The sequence below is a fragment of the Nycticebus coucang genome, chromosome 3 (assembly GCF_027406575.1).
Source record: "Nycticebus coucang isolate mNycCou1 chromosome 3, mNycCou1.pri, whole genome shotgun sequence".
NCBI classification, from domain to species: Eukaryota; Metazoa; Chordata; class Mammalia; order Primates; family Lorisidae; genus Nycticebus; species Nycticebus coucang.
Genome location: NC_069782.1, coordinates 133,091,480 through 133,109,377, shown reverse-complemented (window position 1 = coordinate 133,109,377; position 17,898 = coordinate 133,091,480). Strand labels below are relative to the sequence as shown.

The window sequence follows — 17,898 nt, the reverse complement described above, 5'->3', positions numbered from 1 at the left end:
AAGATTCTGACACACTCCTTTCAGAGGGATAACAGACCCCAGGTTGCCTCAACTCTAACAGAGCTTCTCTAAGACACATTGTGATGAACCTGTCCAAAGTCAAGACAAAAGAAAAGATTCTTCAAGCTGCCAGGAGTAAGCACCAGTTGACCTACAGAGGCAAATCCATCAGGGCAACTGCACACTTCTCTAATGAAACTTTTCAAGCAAGAAGACAATGGTCATCTACCTTTAATCTACTTAAACAGAACAATTTCCAGCCCAGAATTCTATATCCTGCTAAGCTAAGCTTTAAAATTGACAAAGAAATCAAATTATTTACTGATGTACAAACATTGAGGAAATTCTTCACAACAAGACTGGCTCTACAGGAAATACTTCGACCTGTTCTACACACTGGACCATCACAATGGATCAATAGCAAAGTAAGAACTCAGAAATTAAAGGACAGAACCTAACTTCCACAATGATGCAAAAGATAAAACTAAGCAATGGACTCTCACAAAATAAGATGAATAAAACACTACTACAGTTATCAATTATCTCAATAAATGTAAATGGCTTGAATTCCCCAGTGAAAAGGCATAGATTGGCTGACTGGATTAAAAAGCACAAGCCATCCATTTGCTGTTTGCAGGAAACACACCTAGCTTCAAAAGACAAATTAAAACTCCAAGTTAAGGGTTGGAAGACAAATTTTTAGGCAAACGGATTTCAGAATAAAAGAGGAGTTGTAATCTTATTTTGAGATACACGTGGATTTAAAGAAATTAAAGTCAAAAAAGACAAAGATGGTCACTTTATATTGGTCAGGGGGAAAATATAACAAGAAGACGTTTCAATTCTAAATATTTATGCACCCAACTTCAATGTTCCCAGATTCTTGAAACAGACCTTACTCAGTCTGAGCAATATGATATCCTATAACATCATAATGAAAGGGGACTTTAAAATTCCTTTTACAGAGCTGGACAAATCCTCTAAACAGAAATTAAACAAAGATATAAGGGACTTGAATGAGACCCTAGAACAACTGTGCTTGATAGATGCATATAAAACACTCCATCCCAAAGATAAAGAATATACATTCTTCCCATCACCCCATGGAACATTCTCCAAAATTGATCATATCCTAGGACACACAAAAAAAAAAAACCTCAACAGACTCAAAAGAATGAAAAATTTACCTTGTATCTTCTCAGACCACAAGGCACTAAAGGTGTAACTCAACTCCAACAAAATCATTCAACCCCACACAAAGGCATGGAAATTAAACAATCTTCTGTTGAATGACAGTTGGGTGCAGGAAGAAATAAAAGAGGAAATCATTAACTTCCTTGAGCATAACAACAATGAAGACACAAACTACCAAAACCCGTGGGATGCTGCAAAAGCAGTTCTGAGAGGAAAATTTATTGCTTCAGATGCCTACATTCAAAAAACAGAAAGAGAGTGCATCAACAAACTCACAAGCCGTCTTATGGAATTGGAAAAAGAACAATCTAAGCCTAAACCCAGCAGAAGAAAAGAAATATCCAAAATTAAATCAGAGATCAATGAAACTGAAAACAAAAGAATCATTCAGAAAATTAATGAAACGAGGAATTGGCTTTTTGAAAAAATAAATAAAATAGATAAACCTTTGGCCAGACTAACTAGAAATAGAAGTAAAATCTCTAGTAACCTCAATCAGAAATGATAAGGGGGAAATAACAACTGATGCCATAGATATACAAGAAATCATCTCTGAATACTATCAGAAACTCTATGCCCAGAAATTTGACAATCTGAAGGAAATGAATCAGTATTTGGAATCACACCCTCTCTCTAGACTTAGCCAGGAAGAAATAGAGCTCCTGAACAGACCAGTTTCAAGCACTGAGATCAAAAAAAGAATAAAAAAATCTTCCAACAAAAATATGCCCTGGTCCCCATGGCTTAACACCAGAATTCTATCAAACCTTCAAGGAAGAGCTTATTCCCGTACTTCAGAAATTATTCCAAAAAATTGAGAAGGAAGGAATCTTCCCCCAACACATTCCACGAAGCAAACATCACCCTGATACCAAAACCAGGAAAAGACCCAACTAAAAAGGAGACTTTCCAACCAATTTCACTAATGAATATAGATGCAAAAATTCTCAACAAAATCCTAGCCAGTAGATTACAGCTTAACATGAAAAAAGTCATACATCATGATCAAGTAGTTTTCATCCCAGGGATGCAAGTCTGGTTTAACATATGCAAGTCCATATAAATGTTATCCATCGTATTAACAGAAGCAAAACCAAAGACCATCTGAGCCTATCAATAGATGCAGAAAAAGCATTCGATAAAATCCAGCACCCTTTTCTAATTAGAACACTGAAGAGTATAGGCACAGGTGGCACATTCCTTAAACTGATCAAAGCTATCTATGACAAACCCACAGCTAATATTTTACTGAACAGAATAAAACTGAAAGCTTTTCCTCTTAGAACTCCAATACAATTAGACAAGACAAGGAAATGGCATCCAAATGGGAGCAGAGGCGGTCAATTGCTGATGATTTGATCTTATACTTAGAGAACCCCAAAGACTCAACCACATTCCTGGAAGTTGGGCGGTGCCTGTGTTCAGTGGGTAGGGCACTGGCCCCATATGCTGAGGGTGTTGAGTTAAACCCTGTCCTGGCCAAACTGCAACAAAAAGAATAGCCAGGTATTGTGGCGGGCGCCGGTAGTCCCAGCTACCTGGGAGGCTGAGGCAAGAGAATCACCTAAGCCCAGGAGTTGGAGGTTGCTGTGAGCTGTGTGATGCCATGGTACTCTACCAAGGTCGATAGAGTGAGTCTCTGTCTCTACAAAAAAAAAAAAAAAGACACCTGGGAGTCATCAAAAAATACAGTAATGTGTCAGGATATAAAATCAATGTCCACAAGTCAGTAGCCTTTGTATACACTAATAACAGCCAAGATGAAATGCTAATTAAGGACACAACTCCTTTTACCATAGCTTCAAAGAAAATGAAATACCTAGGAATATACCTAACAAAAGAGGTTAAGAACTTCTAGAAAGAATATTATGAGGGTGGCACCTGTGGCTCAGTGGGTAGGGCGCTGGCCCCATATACCAAAGGTGATGGGTTCAAACTCAGCCGCAGCCAAACTGCACCAAAAAATAGCCGGGCATTGCGGTGGGCGCCTGTAGACCAGCTACTTGGGAGGCTAAGGCAAGAGAATCGCCTAAGCCCAGGAGTTGGAAGTTGCTGTAAGCTGTGACGCCACGGCACTCTACCGAGGGTGACAAAGTGAGACTCTGTAAAAAAAAATAATAATAATAAATAAATAAAATAAAATAAAAATGAGACCTTTAAAAAAATTATGAAATCCTCAGAAAGGAAATAGCAGAGGATATTAACAAGTGGAAGAACATACCATGCTCATGGCTGGAAAGAATCAACATTGTTAAAAGGTCTATACTTCCCAAAGCAATCTACCGATTCAATGCCATCCCTATTAAAATAACAACATTGTACTTTCCACACTTGGAAAAAATGATTCTGCATTTTGTATGGAACTAGGGAAAAACCCATATAGGTAAGGCAGTTGTTAGTAATAAAAACAAAGCGGGGGGCATCAGCATACCAGATTTTAGTCTGTACTACAAAGCCATAGTGGTCAAGACAGCATGGTACTGGCACAAAAATAGAGACAGACATTTGTAATCAAATAGAAAACCAGGAAATGAAACTAACATCTTATAATCACCCAATCTTCGATAAATCAAACAAGAACAAGAACCTTGGGGAAAAGACTCCCTATTCAATAAATGGTGCTGGGAGAACTGGATATCCAAATGTAAAAGACTGAAACTGGACCCACACCTTTCTCCACTCACAAACATTTATTCAAGATGGATAAAGGCCTTAAATTTAAAGCATGAAACAATAAAAATCCTCAAAGAAAGCATAGGGAAAACACTGGAAGATATTGGCCTGGGGAAAGACTTCATAAAGAAGACTGCCATGGCAATTGCAACAACAACAAAAATAAACAAATGGGACTACATTAAACTGAAAAGCTTCTGTACAGCTAAGGAGACAACAACAAAAGCAAATAGGCAACCTACACAATGGGAAAGGATATTTGCTTATTTTGAATCAGACAAAAGCTTGATAACTAGGATCTATGCAGAACTCAAATTAATCCACATGAAAAAAGCCAACAATCCCATATATCAATGGGCAAAAGACATGAATAGAACCTTCTCTAAAGATAAATGGCTAACAAACATATGAAAAAATGTTCATCATCCCTATTTATTAGAGAAATGCAAATCAGAACCATACTGAGATACCATCTAACCCCAGCAAGAACGGCCTACATCACAAAATCTCAAAACTGCGGATGCTGGCGTGGATGTGGAGAGAAGGGAACAATTTTCCACTGCTGGTGGGACTGCAAACTAGTACAACCTTTTTGGAAGGACGTATGGAGAAACCTCAAAGAACTCAAGCTAGACCTCCCATTTGATCCTGCAATCCCATTACTGGGCATCTACCCAGAAGGAAAAAAATCCTTTTATCATAAGGACACTTGTACTAGACCGTTTATTGCAGCTCAATTTACAATCACCAAAATGTGGAAACAGCCTAAATGCCCACCAACCCAGGAATGGATTAACAAGCTGTGGTATATGTGTACCATGGAATACTATTCAGCTATTAAAAACAATGGGGACTTTACATCCTTTGTATTAACCTGGATGGAAGTGGAACACATTATTCTTAGTAAAGCATCACAAGAATGGAGAAGCATGAATCCTATGTACTCAATTTTGATATAAGGACAATTAACGACACGGTGGGGGAGGGGGAAGGGGAGAGCAGAGAGAGAAAGAAGGAGGGAGGGGTGAAGGAAAGGAAGAGCAGAGAGAGGGAAGGAGGGAGGGGGTGAGGCCTTGGTGTGTGCCACACCTTTTGTTGGCAAGACACGATTGTAAGAGGGACTTTACCTAACAATGCAATCAGTGTCACCTGGTTTCTTGTACCCTCAATGAATCCCTGACAATAAATAAATTAAAAAAGAAAGAAAAAGCATTTTGGCTTTTTCCCCCTATATCCTCAGATATTATTTATTGATCCACGTGCATTGATGGATATTAGGGTGGTTTTCAGTTATTATAAATAATTCTATAAATATTTCTGGATACTGTTTTATAGACATGTGCACTAATTTCTCTTGGATCTATACCTAGGAGATCTATATTTGCTGGGTCATAGTAAAGTCATACTATACAGAACTGAGTAGTCATGATAGATTATATGGTCCAAAAAATCAAAAATACTTTCCCCTTCTGTCATTTGTGTTATTGTCACCTGTATTATATCTACTTAGGTTATAAGCCACATAGTACAGTGTTAAAATTTTTTGCTTTAAATAGTCCTATATCTTTTAAAGAAATTAAGAAAATAAAAATTATCTATAGTCGTTTGCTTGTGTTCTAACGCAGGAACCCAAACCTAATTGCATCTTTTTTTTTTTTTTTTTGTAGAGACAGAGTCTCACTTTATGGCCCTCGGTAGAGTGCCGTGGCATCACACAGCTCACAGCAACCTCCAACTCCTGGGCTTAAGCCATTCTCTTGCCTCAGCCTCCCGAGTAGCTGGGACTACAGGCGCCCGCCACAACACCCAGCTATTTTTTGGTTGCAGTTCAGCCGGGGTGGGGTTTGAACCCGCCACCCTCGGTATATGGGGCCGGCGCCTTACCAACTGAGCCACAGGCGCCGCCCCCTAATTGCATCTTAATATATTGGTGCCAAGGTTTTCCTGATCTCACTAACCAGGTTCACGTCTCCTCTCTGCAGAATGGACACTAAGTCCTTTCATCTGTGGCAATGTAGGAGCGGGTTCAACATCTCCTGCTAAGACAGTTTAATTGTCAAGAGATAATGGTCATTCCTTGTTTTTTTTGAGACAGAGTCTCACTATGTCGCCCTTGGCAGAGTGCCATGACATCATAGCTCACAGCAACCTCAAACTCTTGGGCTTAAGTGATTCTCTTGCCTCAGCCTCCTGAGTAGCTGGAACTCAGATGCCTGACACAAAGCCTGGCTTGAGATGGGGTCTTGCTCTTGCTCAGGATGGTCTCAAACTCCTAAGCTCAAGCAATCCACCCATCTCAGCCTCCCGAAGTACAAGGATTATAGGCGTGAGCCACTGCTCCTGGCCAGTCGTTAGTCATTCCTTGTCTTATCTCGAAGCCCTTAGGTGGCTTCCCATTCCCCCAGGAGAAAATTATTATTATTATTATTTTTTTTTTTTTTGAGACAGAGTCTTGCTATGTCACCCTCGGTAGAGTGCCGTGGCATCACAGCTCACAGCAACCTCAAAATCTTGGGCTTAAGCAATTCTCTTGCCTCAGTCTCCCAAGTAGCTGGGACTACAGGTGCCTGCCACAATGCCCAGCTAAAAATTATTTCCTTCTCATGGCCCTGTCTTGCATCTCCAGCCTCTTCCCTATACCTCTCCCAGGTTCTCACATGAGCCCAGCTTTGTCTTCATACATTTTTTTTTTTTTTTTTTTTGGTTTTTGGCCAGGGCTGGGTTTGAACCCGCCACCTCTGGCATATGGGACCGGCGCCCTACTCCTTGAGCCACAGGCGCCGCCCATGTCTTCATACATTTTTGACCTGCCTGAAGCTCACCTGCTCCATCCTCTTTGTACTAGGCTGACTCCTGCTCATCTGACCGGCTGCAGCTTCAGTATGTACTGAGAGGCTTTTCTGCCCTCGGACAAGGATGTGGGGGTTTTATTCTATGTTCCCGAGTCTCTACATCTTTCTTCGGGAGCACTAATCATCAGACCTGGGTAAAAGCAGGTGAGCTTTGCATCATTGCAATAAATAAACTGGAAATGTGATAGCTAGTGTCTCATTTCCACTCATGAACCTTTATGTAACTGGTGAAATACACAATTGGTGCTGCTGCCATTTGGGGGGAGATTAGGACACACTCTTTTCTCCTTACAGAATATAAAAGTAATTAATTGGCTCTTTTTCAAAAGCAAAGAGCAAAAAGGATTCAGAATTCTAAGACGTAGATTACAATTGAAAGGTTTTCAATAATTCTCTTTATGTTCTATTTAGGAGTTATTCATTCATTTAACAACTATTGAGTGAAAAAACTGGTTACATGTCAGAGAGTATTCTTAGCACTGGGCAGGGTGTCATGGTGAACAAGGCAGGCCAACAGCCCTGTGCTTATAAAATTTGCATTCTTATGTTTTACTATTATCATTAATTAATAATCAGACATTGTGTACATGGTTTCTTGGCTCTCTTTTGGCAAGTTTTTTTCTATTTTGATTCTAAAGTTCTGAGCAGTGGCCACCCCTCATGTGTTAGGCAAGATAGACAAATGGCCAAGAGTCTTGGCCCAGAAGAGTGGGATTTTCCAAGGGTCACCTGGCACAAGTGGTCCAGTTCCTGCTCAGTAAAAAACACACTCCAGGGAGCAATGAAAAAAAAATCCCTCCTCCTGAGCACCTACCATGTCCAGGGAGTATTCTTTTTCGAGCCAGGGTTTTGCTATATTGCCCAGACAGGAGCACTGTGGCTACTCACAAGTGTGATCATAGCTCACCGCTGCCTCAAACTCCTGGGCTCAAGTGGTCCACTCACCTCAGCCTTCAGAATACCTGGGACTACAGGTGCATGTCACTGCTCCCAGCTCCAGGGAGTATTCTTGTAGTGTGCATGTGCAGGACGTTGTCTTTGAACTTGTAGACTGACCTGGGCCATCAGCTCTAGCCCTGGCCACAGAGAGCTCTTTAAGAGGGCAGCAGTGACCCCAGCTTCAGGCCCAATGTGCAGAAACACACAGCCTGGTGCTGTTTACTTGGAGGGAATGATTTGTTTTCACTAAGTTCAAACCCATTCATATGCCGCCCAAGAAGTTAACACTTCAGACTGCTCTCCCCTGTAAAAATTAAAGACAAGAACTCCAGAAAAGCAGGAAATGTCTGCACTCCATGAAAGTGAAAACAAACAAAACCCATAGAACATCTTTGAAGACTTTGAAGTTATAGTCATGTAGGGCGGCGCCTGTGGCTCAGTGAGTAGGGCGCCGGCCCCATATGCCAAGGGTGGCAGGTTCAAACCCAGCCCCGGCCAAACTGCAACAACAAAAAAAAAATAGCCGGGCATTGTGGCATGTGCCAGTAGTCCCAGCTGCTTGGGAGGCTGAGGCAAGAGAATTGCGTAAGCCCAAGAGTTAGAGGTTGCTGTGAGCCGTGTGACGCCACGGCACTCTACCCGAGGGCGGTACAGTGAGACTCTGTCTCTACAAAAAAAAAAAAGAAGTTATATTCATGTAAGTTACCTTTACCTATGGTAGGCACGTAAGTAACATGATCCAGGCATGAAAACCATGAAATAAAAGATGATTCAGAAAACATCGCTTTCGGTCCATGCAGTAAATGTCTTATTTTGAATGTAGAGACAAAAGTGCACACTTAATAGAAAATTTATTTCTCCCAGGCTTCAGTAAATACATGCCAAACAAACATTTAAGGAATAGTGATTTTAAAGGGCCCAAATATCTTGATTTTCTCTTACATAATTCATTGTCAGCAGATTGAGTTCCATAAGGGAGTGATCTTCTTACTTGTGACTAAATTCCCACTTGTGGAATAAGTACCTGAGTATAGTGCTTACTCAGCACAATTCCTGATGCAGCACATAGTAGGGGCTTAAGAAACAATCACTGCTATTCCTATTGCTGTAATCGTCATTATTAACATTCTCATAGCTAGAGGGAACTTTTGATATGAACTAATCAGTCCCTGCATTGTATAGCACCACCATGCTTCTAGTGACACAAGCTAAGAACTTATAATTGTCCTTAGCGCCTCTCTTTCCTTCATCCCTGACAAACAATATCATTAAACAGAGGCCACTCTATCTTCTAAAGTTCACCCCCATCTGCCAGGTCCCTCCAACAAGAGACCATAGTGATCCTTTCAAGATGCAAATTAAAAAATCAACTTCCCTTTTTTTCTTTTAGCTCTTCATAAGCCATGGCAGTCTTTTTATTAATACAAAAACCACTGTCATTTTTTTTTTTTTTTTTGAGCTAGAGTCTCACTCCCTCACCCCAGGTTGGAGTGCAATGGCAAAGTCGCTGGTACTGCAGGTGCACTACTGCACTCAGCTAATTTTTCTCCTTTTAGTAGAGATAGGGTCTGGCTCTCGCTTGGGCTGATCTTAAACTCCTGACCCGAAGCGAACCTCCCACTTGGGCCTCCCAGTGTGCTGGGAGTATAGGAGCAAGACACTGTACCTGGCTAGTACTGTAATTTAAAAAATTAATTAATTAATTAAAAAATTTAAAAAACTTTTGTATCCATTCCTAGTAATAAATTCAGTATATATTTGTCTCACTTTGATAACATTTGTCACAATAATTTTACATTTATTTTTATGACTTTTGAATCAATGTGTTTCTTCCTCAAAGGCTATAACACTCCCTTAAGACAAGGAAGTGTCTGGTTTTCCCACAACTGAAGCTCTAGTTCCTAACGGAGTGGATAAGACTTATTTCCAAATATTTGTTGGTAATTTAATAAATATTTGTTTAGTGACTAAATAAATGAATGAAGTCCCTGAATAAGTAAACAATAATTTGGTAGCTGTATTTTGGAATGTGTAGCCAGCCCATTAGAATTCTTAAACGCCTGTGGCTCAAGGAGTGGGGCACCGGCCCCATATACTGGAGGTGGCAGGTTCGAACCTGGCACCGGCCAAAAACTGCAAAAAAAACAAACAAACAACAACAAAAAAAGAGAAGAAGAAGAAGAATTACTTAAAAAAAAAAACTTAAGAATGACTTCACCTCCAATCTCACTTCTCTAATAAGTAACTTTTATTTAAAAAAAATCAATTTCCTAACCAAATGCATTGGGTTATGATTATGTTTGTGCCATCTGACTTCACCCTATGGTAACTGATTAGATTGGGGTGGCCACATTACCTGAGCACCAGATCCTTTTTTTCCCCCCAGAGACTAGGAACTAGTCTTAGAATTCAGCCAATGCTTAGATGTATCTGGAATTGAGGTAGACACCTGTGTGGTACGGGGCTCCTGCTATATGAGTGGAGAGAGGAAGTCTGCAGTTAAAAGAATAAAACAGACACATAGTGCTAAGCAGAGATGAGACAAAGAAAAGTATTGCTTATATTCTCAGATTTGCTACTTCCTGGTTCTATTCCTTTCAGAAACTCAGATGTCTATGGAGTCCATGAGATGCTCCTGTATATTAGAAGTAAAGTCACTTTCTTCTTTTTTTTTTTTGAGACAGAGTCTCACTATGTCACCCTTGGTATAGTGCCATGGTGTCACAGCTCACAGTAACCTCAAACTCTTGGGCTTAAGCGATTCTCTTGCCTCAGCCTCCCAATAGCTGGGACTACAGGCACCCACCACAACGCCCGGCTATTTTCTTGTTGCAGTTGTCATTGCTGTTTAGCTGGCCCAGGCCAGGTTCAAACCCACGGGCCTGGGTGTATGTGGCTACGGGCACCGCCCATCAAGTCCCTTTCCCTTTTATTAGCTAGCTCAGCTCAGTATCTATCAGCATTTGTAAACCAAACAGTGTTAACTAAGGCACGCACCCGGTCGTATGTGAGGAGGTAACATTAGTGAAGTTGATCATAGTCAACTGCCTAGGGCAATACGTTATTGATGACAGTCTAATTCCCAGCCAGATTCACCTGTGTGGAAAAACACAGCCTGCTAAGGCTTCTCTCACCTACTGGGTAAGAAATACGGCAACTGTGAGGATTTCCTCTGCTGTAGGCAGAGCAGGGTTGAGCTGAAGTCAGACTTCATTTTAAGAGTCTTAAATCTTTCACCTGAAAGAGACATATGGATTTAAACAGGACAAAGAACAGTAATTTCTGTGACATTTCTGTATAGAGAATTAAAAACAGGGCTCAAACCAATACCAGACTCATATTTTTGGTTATTTGTGGCTTCAGGCTATTTTTAAAGAAACTGCCTTTGAATTCCCCATGGGATATTTTTTTCTTCTGTTCTTTCTCGTCCAGTGGCCAACTTGGGATTTATTGGCTTCTGGAAAATCCAGGGGATTTTGAAAAAAATCTGTAGTGATTTTTGGTAAAATGGAACTATACAGACTGATCTTTTATACCATGATGATGCTGGTAACCCCCTACTCGGGAGGGATACACTTCAGAAAAGATGGAAACTTTACATCTTTTTTTTTTTTTAATTTTTTTTTTTGTTGTTGGGGATTCATTGAGGGTACAATAAGCCAGGTTACACTGATTGCATTTGTTAGGTAAAGTCCCTCTTGCAATCATGTCTTGCCCTCAGAAGGTGTGGCACACACCAAGGCCCCACCCCTCTCCCTCCTTCCCTCTCTCTGCTTTTCCTTCCCCCACCACCCCCTGACCTTAAATTGTCATTAATTGTCCTCATATCAAAATTGAGTACATAGAATTCATGCTTCTCCATTCTTGTGATGCTTTACTAAGAATAATGTCTTCCACTTCCATCCAGGTTAATACAAAGGATGTAAAGTCTCCATTTTTTTTAATAGCTGAATAGTATTCCATGGTATACATATACCACAGCTTGTTAATCCATTCCTGGGTTGGTGGGCATTTAGGCTGTTTCCACATTTTGGTGATTGTAAATTGAGCTGCAATAAACGGTCTAGTACAAGTGTCCTTATGATAAAAGGATTTTTTTCCTTCTGGGTAGATGCCCAGTAATGGGATTGCAGGATCAAATGGTAGGTCTAGGTTGAGTGCTTTGAGGTTTCTCCATACTTCCTTCCAGAAAGGTTGTACTAGTTTGCAGTCCCACCAGCAGTGTAAAAGTGTTCCCTTCTCTCCACATCCACGCCAGCATCTGCAGTTTTGAGATTTTGTGATGTGGGCCATTCTCACTAGGATTAGATGGTATCTCAGGGTGGTTTTGATTTGCATTTCTCTAATAAATAGGGATGATGAACATTTTTTCATATGTTTGTTAGCCATTTGTCTTTAGAGAAGGTTCTATTCATGTCTTTTGCCCATTGATATATGGGATTGTTGGCTTTTTTCATGTGGATTAATTTGAGTTCTCTATAGATCCTAGTTATCAAGCTTTTGTCTGATTCAAAATATGCAAATATCCTTTCCCATCGTGTAGGTCGTCTCTTTGCTTTGGTTGTTGTCTCCTTGGCTGTACAGAAGCTTTTCAGTTTAATGAAGTCCCATTTGTTTATTTTTGTTGTTGTTGCAATTGCCATGGCAGTCTTCTTCATGAAGTCTTTCCCCAGGCCAGTATCTTCCAGTGTTTTTCCTATGCTTTCTTGGAGGATTTTTATTGTTTCATGCCTTAAATTTAAGTCCTTTATCCATCTTGAATCAATTTTTGTGAGTGGGGAAAAGTGTGGGTCCAGTTTCAGTCTTTTACATGTGGATATCCAGTTCTCCCAACACCATTTATTGAATAGGGAGTCTTTCCCCCAAGGTATGTTCTTGTTTGGTTTATCAAAGATTAGGTGGTTGTAAGATGTTAGTTCATTTCTTGTTTTTCTATTCGATTCCAAGTGTCTATGTCTCTATTTTTGTGCCAGTACCATGCTGTCTTGACCACTATGGCTTTGTAGTACAGACTAAAATCTGGTATGCTGATGCCCCCAGCTTTATTTTTATTACTAAGAACTGCCTTAGCTATATGGGGTTTTTTCTGGTTCCATACAAAACACAGAATCATTTTTTCCAAATCTGGAAAGTACGATGTTGGTATTTTGATAGGAATGCCATTGAATAGGTAGATTGCTTTGGGAAGTATAGACTTTTTTTTTTTTTTTTTTTGTAGAGACAGAGTTTCACTTTATGGCCCAAGGTAGAGTGCCATGGCATCACATAGCTCACAGCAACCTCCAACTCCTGGGCGTAAGCGATTCTCCTGCCTCAGTCTCCCAAGTAGCTGGGACCACAGGCGCCCGCCACAACACCCTGCTATTTTTTTGTTGCAGTTCCTCCGAGGCCAGGCTTGAACCCGCCACCCTCGGTATATGGGGCCGGCACCCCACCGACTGAGCCACAGGCGCCGCCCAAGGGAAGTATAAATATTTTAACAATGTTTATTCTGCCCATCCATGAGCATGGTGTGTTCTTCCATTTGTTAAAATCCTCTGCTATTTCCTTTCTGAGGATTTCATAGTTTTCTTTATAGAGGTCCTTCACCTCCTTCATTAGGTATATTCCTAGGTATTTCATTTTCTTTGAAACTATGGTGAAGGGAGTTGTGTCCTTAATTAGCTTCTCAGCTTCACTGTTATTGGCGTATACAAAGGCTACTGACTTGTGGACATTGATTTTATATCCTGAAACATTACTGTATTTTTTGATGACTTCTAGGAGTCTTGTGGTTGAGTCTTTGGGGTTCTCTAAGTATAAGATCATGTCATCAGCAAAGAGGGAGAGTTTGACCTCCTCTGCTCCCATTTGGATTCCCTTATTTCTTTGTCTTGCCTAATTGTATTGGCTAGAACTTCCAGCACTATGTTGACTAGTAAAGGTGACAGAGGACAACCTTGTCTGGTTCCAGTTTTAAGAGGAAAAGCTTTTAGTTTTACTCCATTCAGTAAAATATTAGCTGTGGGTTTGTCATAGATAGCTTCAATCAGTTTTAGAAATGTGCCACCTATGCCTATACTCTTCAGTGTTCTAATTAGAAAAGGATGCTGGATTTTACCAAATGCTTTTTCTGCATCTATTGAGAGGATCATATGATCTTTATTTTTGCCTCTGTTAATATGGTGGATAACATTTATGAACTTGCGTATGTTAAACCAGCCTTGCATCCCTGGGATGAAACATACTTGATCATGATGTATGACTTTTTTGATGATAAGCTGTAATCTATTAGCTAGGATTTTGTTGCAAACTTTACATCTTTTATGTTTACCTGGATGGAGTTGAAGCATATTCTTCTTACTATAGTATCTGAAGAATGGAAAAAAATCCAGTGTACTCAATACTGATATGAAACCAATATATAAACAACACCCACATGAATGATAAAACACAAATGGTCTAGCAAGAGGCAGGAAAGCGGAGGAAAGGAGTAGGGGAGGGCAATCGGCAGGAACTCAGGCTGGGGCAGTGGCTCACACCTGTAATCCTAGCACTCTGGGAAGCCAAAGTGGGTGGGTTGCTTGAGCTTATGAGTTGGAGACCAGCCTGAGCAAAAGACTCCCATCTCTATCAAAAATAGAAAAACTAGCCAGATGCTGTGGCAGGCACCTGTAGTCCCAGCTACCCAGGAGGCTGAAGAGAATTGCTTGGGCCCAAGAGTTTGAGGTGGCTACGAGCTGTGATGATATTCAAGCACACTGCCCAGGGTGACAGAGTGAGACTCCCGCCGCAAAATTGGCCTGATCTCACCTAATGCTCTCAATGTGAGGGTATTCAGCATGCCCTTTGGGTGAAGGGCTGTACTACAACTTGAACTTTGCCTTGGAAGTGAGAACAATGTAAGCTAAAAAATTTGTACCCTCATATTAATTTGAAATGAGAAAAAAGAGAAAAAAAAGTAATTGTAGTTGTGACCAGTTGGCCATGCCGCTGGCCACAGAGGGTATGCTATGGGTTAGTAGTACAATAAATAGTTTACTTTAACTTAGAAAAAAAAAAAAAACACTTTGATCAAAATAAAGATTCTCATAAACAGAAAATAATCATCTCAAAAAAAAAAGAAGGGCAAGTTCAGGAGTTGAACTGGATGGTATGAAACCATCCACTCTCATTCTTGAAGATATATTTTTTTTTTTTTTTTGAGACAGAGTCTCACTTTGTCACCCTTGTAGAGTACCATAACATCACAGCTCACAGCAACCTCAAACTCTTGGCTTAAGTGATTCTCTTGCCTCAGCCTCCCAAATAGCTGGGACTACAGGTGCCCGTGACAATGCCTGGCTATTTTTTTTATTGTTGTTTTTATATTGTTGCCATTGTTGTTTAGCAGGCCTGGGCCAGGTTTGAACCTACCAGCCCCGGTGATGTGGCTGGTGCCCTAACCACTGAGATATGGGTGCTGAGGCATCAAAGATCTTAAAACACTAGTTTGGGGACCAGATGTCTGGTCAGGATTAAGGATGCAGCCTGGAGTTACAAAATAGTAGTTTCTTTTTGGTCGTTTTTTTTTTTTTTTTCTTCTGTGAATCTAATTGTATCCTTGGCTTCTTTGGCTGTGCAATTTCCCAGATTTCCCTGTGGTATTTCAGGGGCACAGTCATTTGCTAAGGCTGGAGTTTCAAGTTGGTCTATGGAAAACTTCTTCCACACAAGGACCCTCACCAGAGTCAAGGCTAAGACAGGAGGCTGAGATTCATAAGCAGTCAGTGTAAAGGCACATTAAGATCTTGCTGATGAACTTATGGTATCGGGTGGCAGAGAGGTGGCCTCCACCACCTGTCTACTCCATGTTCAACAAGGACCATCATTAAGGTGCTCCCCAAACATATCAATATAATAGGGCTGATTTGAGAGAGAAGAGAAAGGGAGAAGAGGGAAGAATAAAAAGGAGAAGAGGAAGAGGAGGACTTCAAGAGGGAAGCACGAGCCTTGGCTCGCTTAGGGGCTATAACATGGCAGGTTGTTTGTGCCAGGTCCTCCTGTTTGCCCCTGCTAGAGGTAAGCCGGGGGCTGGAAGGGATTGCAGCCCTGGCCAGGGGCTGGAGGTAAAGGTGCTAACCACTTTGGCCAGGAGGGGGCCCCAAATTTCACTCAAATTTGCACATCTCTGGGTAATAGTCTGATCAGACCTCATTTTACTGATAGTTACATCCATTATCATACAACATGGAAGGGACCCAAATGCACACCAGAGACCAGAAATGGGAAATAACTTCAAGATCACAAGGCCGGTTCGGGGTAGAACCAGGACTAGCGCCCAGGTTGTATAAGGCCTGTTTTAAGACTCGACTCTACAATTCTTCTTTGGCATCTCTCGCAGCAGCAGCAGCAGCAGCTCCAAATATGTGCTAGGAGTACAAATATGTACTGAGGGCTTGGCAAGTATAAAACCCTGTGCTGGGTGGAGTGTGTGTGACAGGTGGCAGGTGGCAGAGGTGCTCGGTGGTGCAGGTAGGGAGGGAACGGGTAGTGTCAAAGTCTAATTTTATGGTCCTCAAGACCCTCATAGGCTTCTTCCTGGTTTGTTTATTTACTTATTTAGACAGAGTCTTACTCAGTTGACCTGGGTTGAGTGCCATGGTGTCATAGCTCACAGTGACCTCAAACTCTTGGGCTCAAGGGATCCTCTTGCCTCAGCCTCCAGAGTAGCTGGGACTGCAGGTGCCCACTATAATTCCCAGTGATTTTTTTAATTTTTTTATTTGCTCTTACTCAGGCTGGTGTCCAACTCCTGAGCTCAGGCTATCCACCCACCTTGGCATCCCAGAGAGCTGGGATTATAGGCATGAGCTACCACGCCTGTCCTTTCTTCCTGGTTTAGAAGGCACAAGCTAGACACAAGAAAGTTAAATAACAATAAAAGATGTAAATAAGGTTCAATACAGTGGAAGCTGAGTTGCATAGTATGATTAGTAACCAAATGTCTGATTAGCAATTGCCACAAAATTTCTAAAGAGAAAGAGCAGATTATACTGTGTGTTCGCCTAACACTTAACAGTTGCCAATGCTTTCCTGGATGTCTTGAGGGTGGTCACCTATGTGGGAGGGGAGACCCACATCTCCCTGATGTCTTCGGGGAGACCCTTTGTGGGAGGGGAAGAATGGTGGGCTCTGCAAAAGGGGAGCTGATGGGATTTGTGTGTGCACAGAGGTCCATGGCAATACACATAGCCCTGGCCTGAAGGAGCATCCAGGCAGCTTGTGATGCTTGTATGGATAGAATATTGGAACCAGGGACTCTAGGGTTCAAGGAAGTGCAACATTTAAGATCTATAGGTATTTGTACATGTTTATTTATTTATTTTTTTTTTGGTCACCCTCAGTAGAGTGCTATGGCATTACAGCTCACAGCAACCTCAAATTCTTGAGGCTTAAGAGATTCTCTTGCCTCAGCCTCCCAAGTAGCTGGGACTACAGGTGCCTGCCACAACACTGGCTTTTTTTTTTTATAGTTATCATTGTTGTTTAGCAGGCCCGGGCCGGGTTCGAACCCACCAGCTCTGGTGTATGTGGCTGGCTCCGTAACCACTAAGCTACGGGCGCCAAGCCTACGTATGCTTTTTAAATGAACTCTTCTTGCCTGTGAATAGGCACGTAAACTCAGAGGGGAAAGACAGGTAGCTGATCTGGGACTAACCAGATGTGTGGCATTGGGTACCTCACTTAGTTTCTCTCAGCCTCAGTTTGTTCCTCTTTAAGATCAGAAGAATAAATAACCTGCCTGGTCTTTTCTAATTGGAAAATTCTTTGATTCTAAGCATTCTACAACTACCTGCATTTTTGTTTTTCTTTTTGAGGCACAGTCCCACTGTATTGCCCTGCCTAGAGTGCTGGGTTGTCTGCCTAGCTCACAGCAACCTCAAACTCCTGGGCAGAAGCCATCTTCCTGCCTCAGCCTCCCAGGAAGCTGGGATTATAGGCGCCTGCCACAACACCTAGCTAATTTTTCTGTTTTTAGTAGAGACAGTGTCTTGCTGTTGCTTAGACTGTCTCAAACTCTTGAGCTCAAGTGATCCTCCCACCTGGGCCTCCCAGAGTGCTAGTTATTACAGGTGTGAGTACTGCACTTGGTCTTACTACCTGTTTTTGAAAAATCAGATTTGCTGGTATCAGTTTGCATCTTTATTTTGGATTTGCTTTCCCTTATTTATCCTAAACTTAAAAATATATTGCCATTAGATTTGGTCATTTGGACTCA

The 17,898-nt window shown here is 41.4% G+C and overlaps 1 long non-coding RNA gene across 2 annotated transcripts in view; it reads left to right on the top strand.

Moving 5' to 3' along the window:
- Positions 1-17,898, top strand: part of LOC128582261 (uncharacterized) — a 46,412-nt gene that overhangs the window by 27,178 nt on the left and 1,336 nt on the right. For both annotated transcript variants that reach the window (XR_008379015.1, XR_008379014.1), the window contains one exon: positions 6,713-6,863. This is a non-coding gene — a long non-coding RNA (uncharacterized LOC128582261). The remainder of the gene's footprint in view (positions 1-6,712; positions 6,864-17,898) is intronic.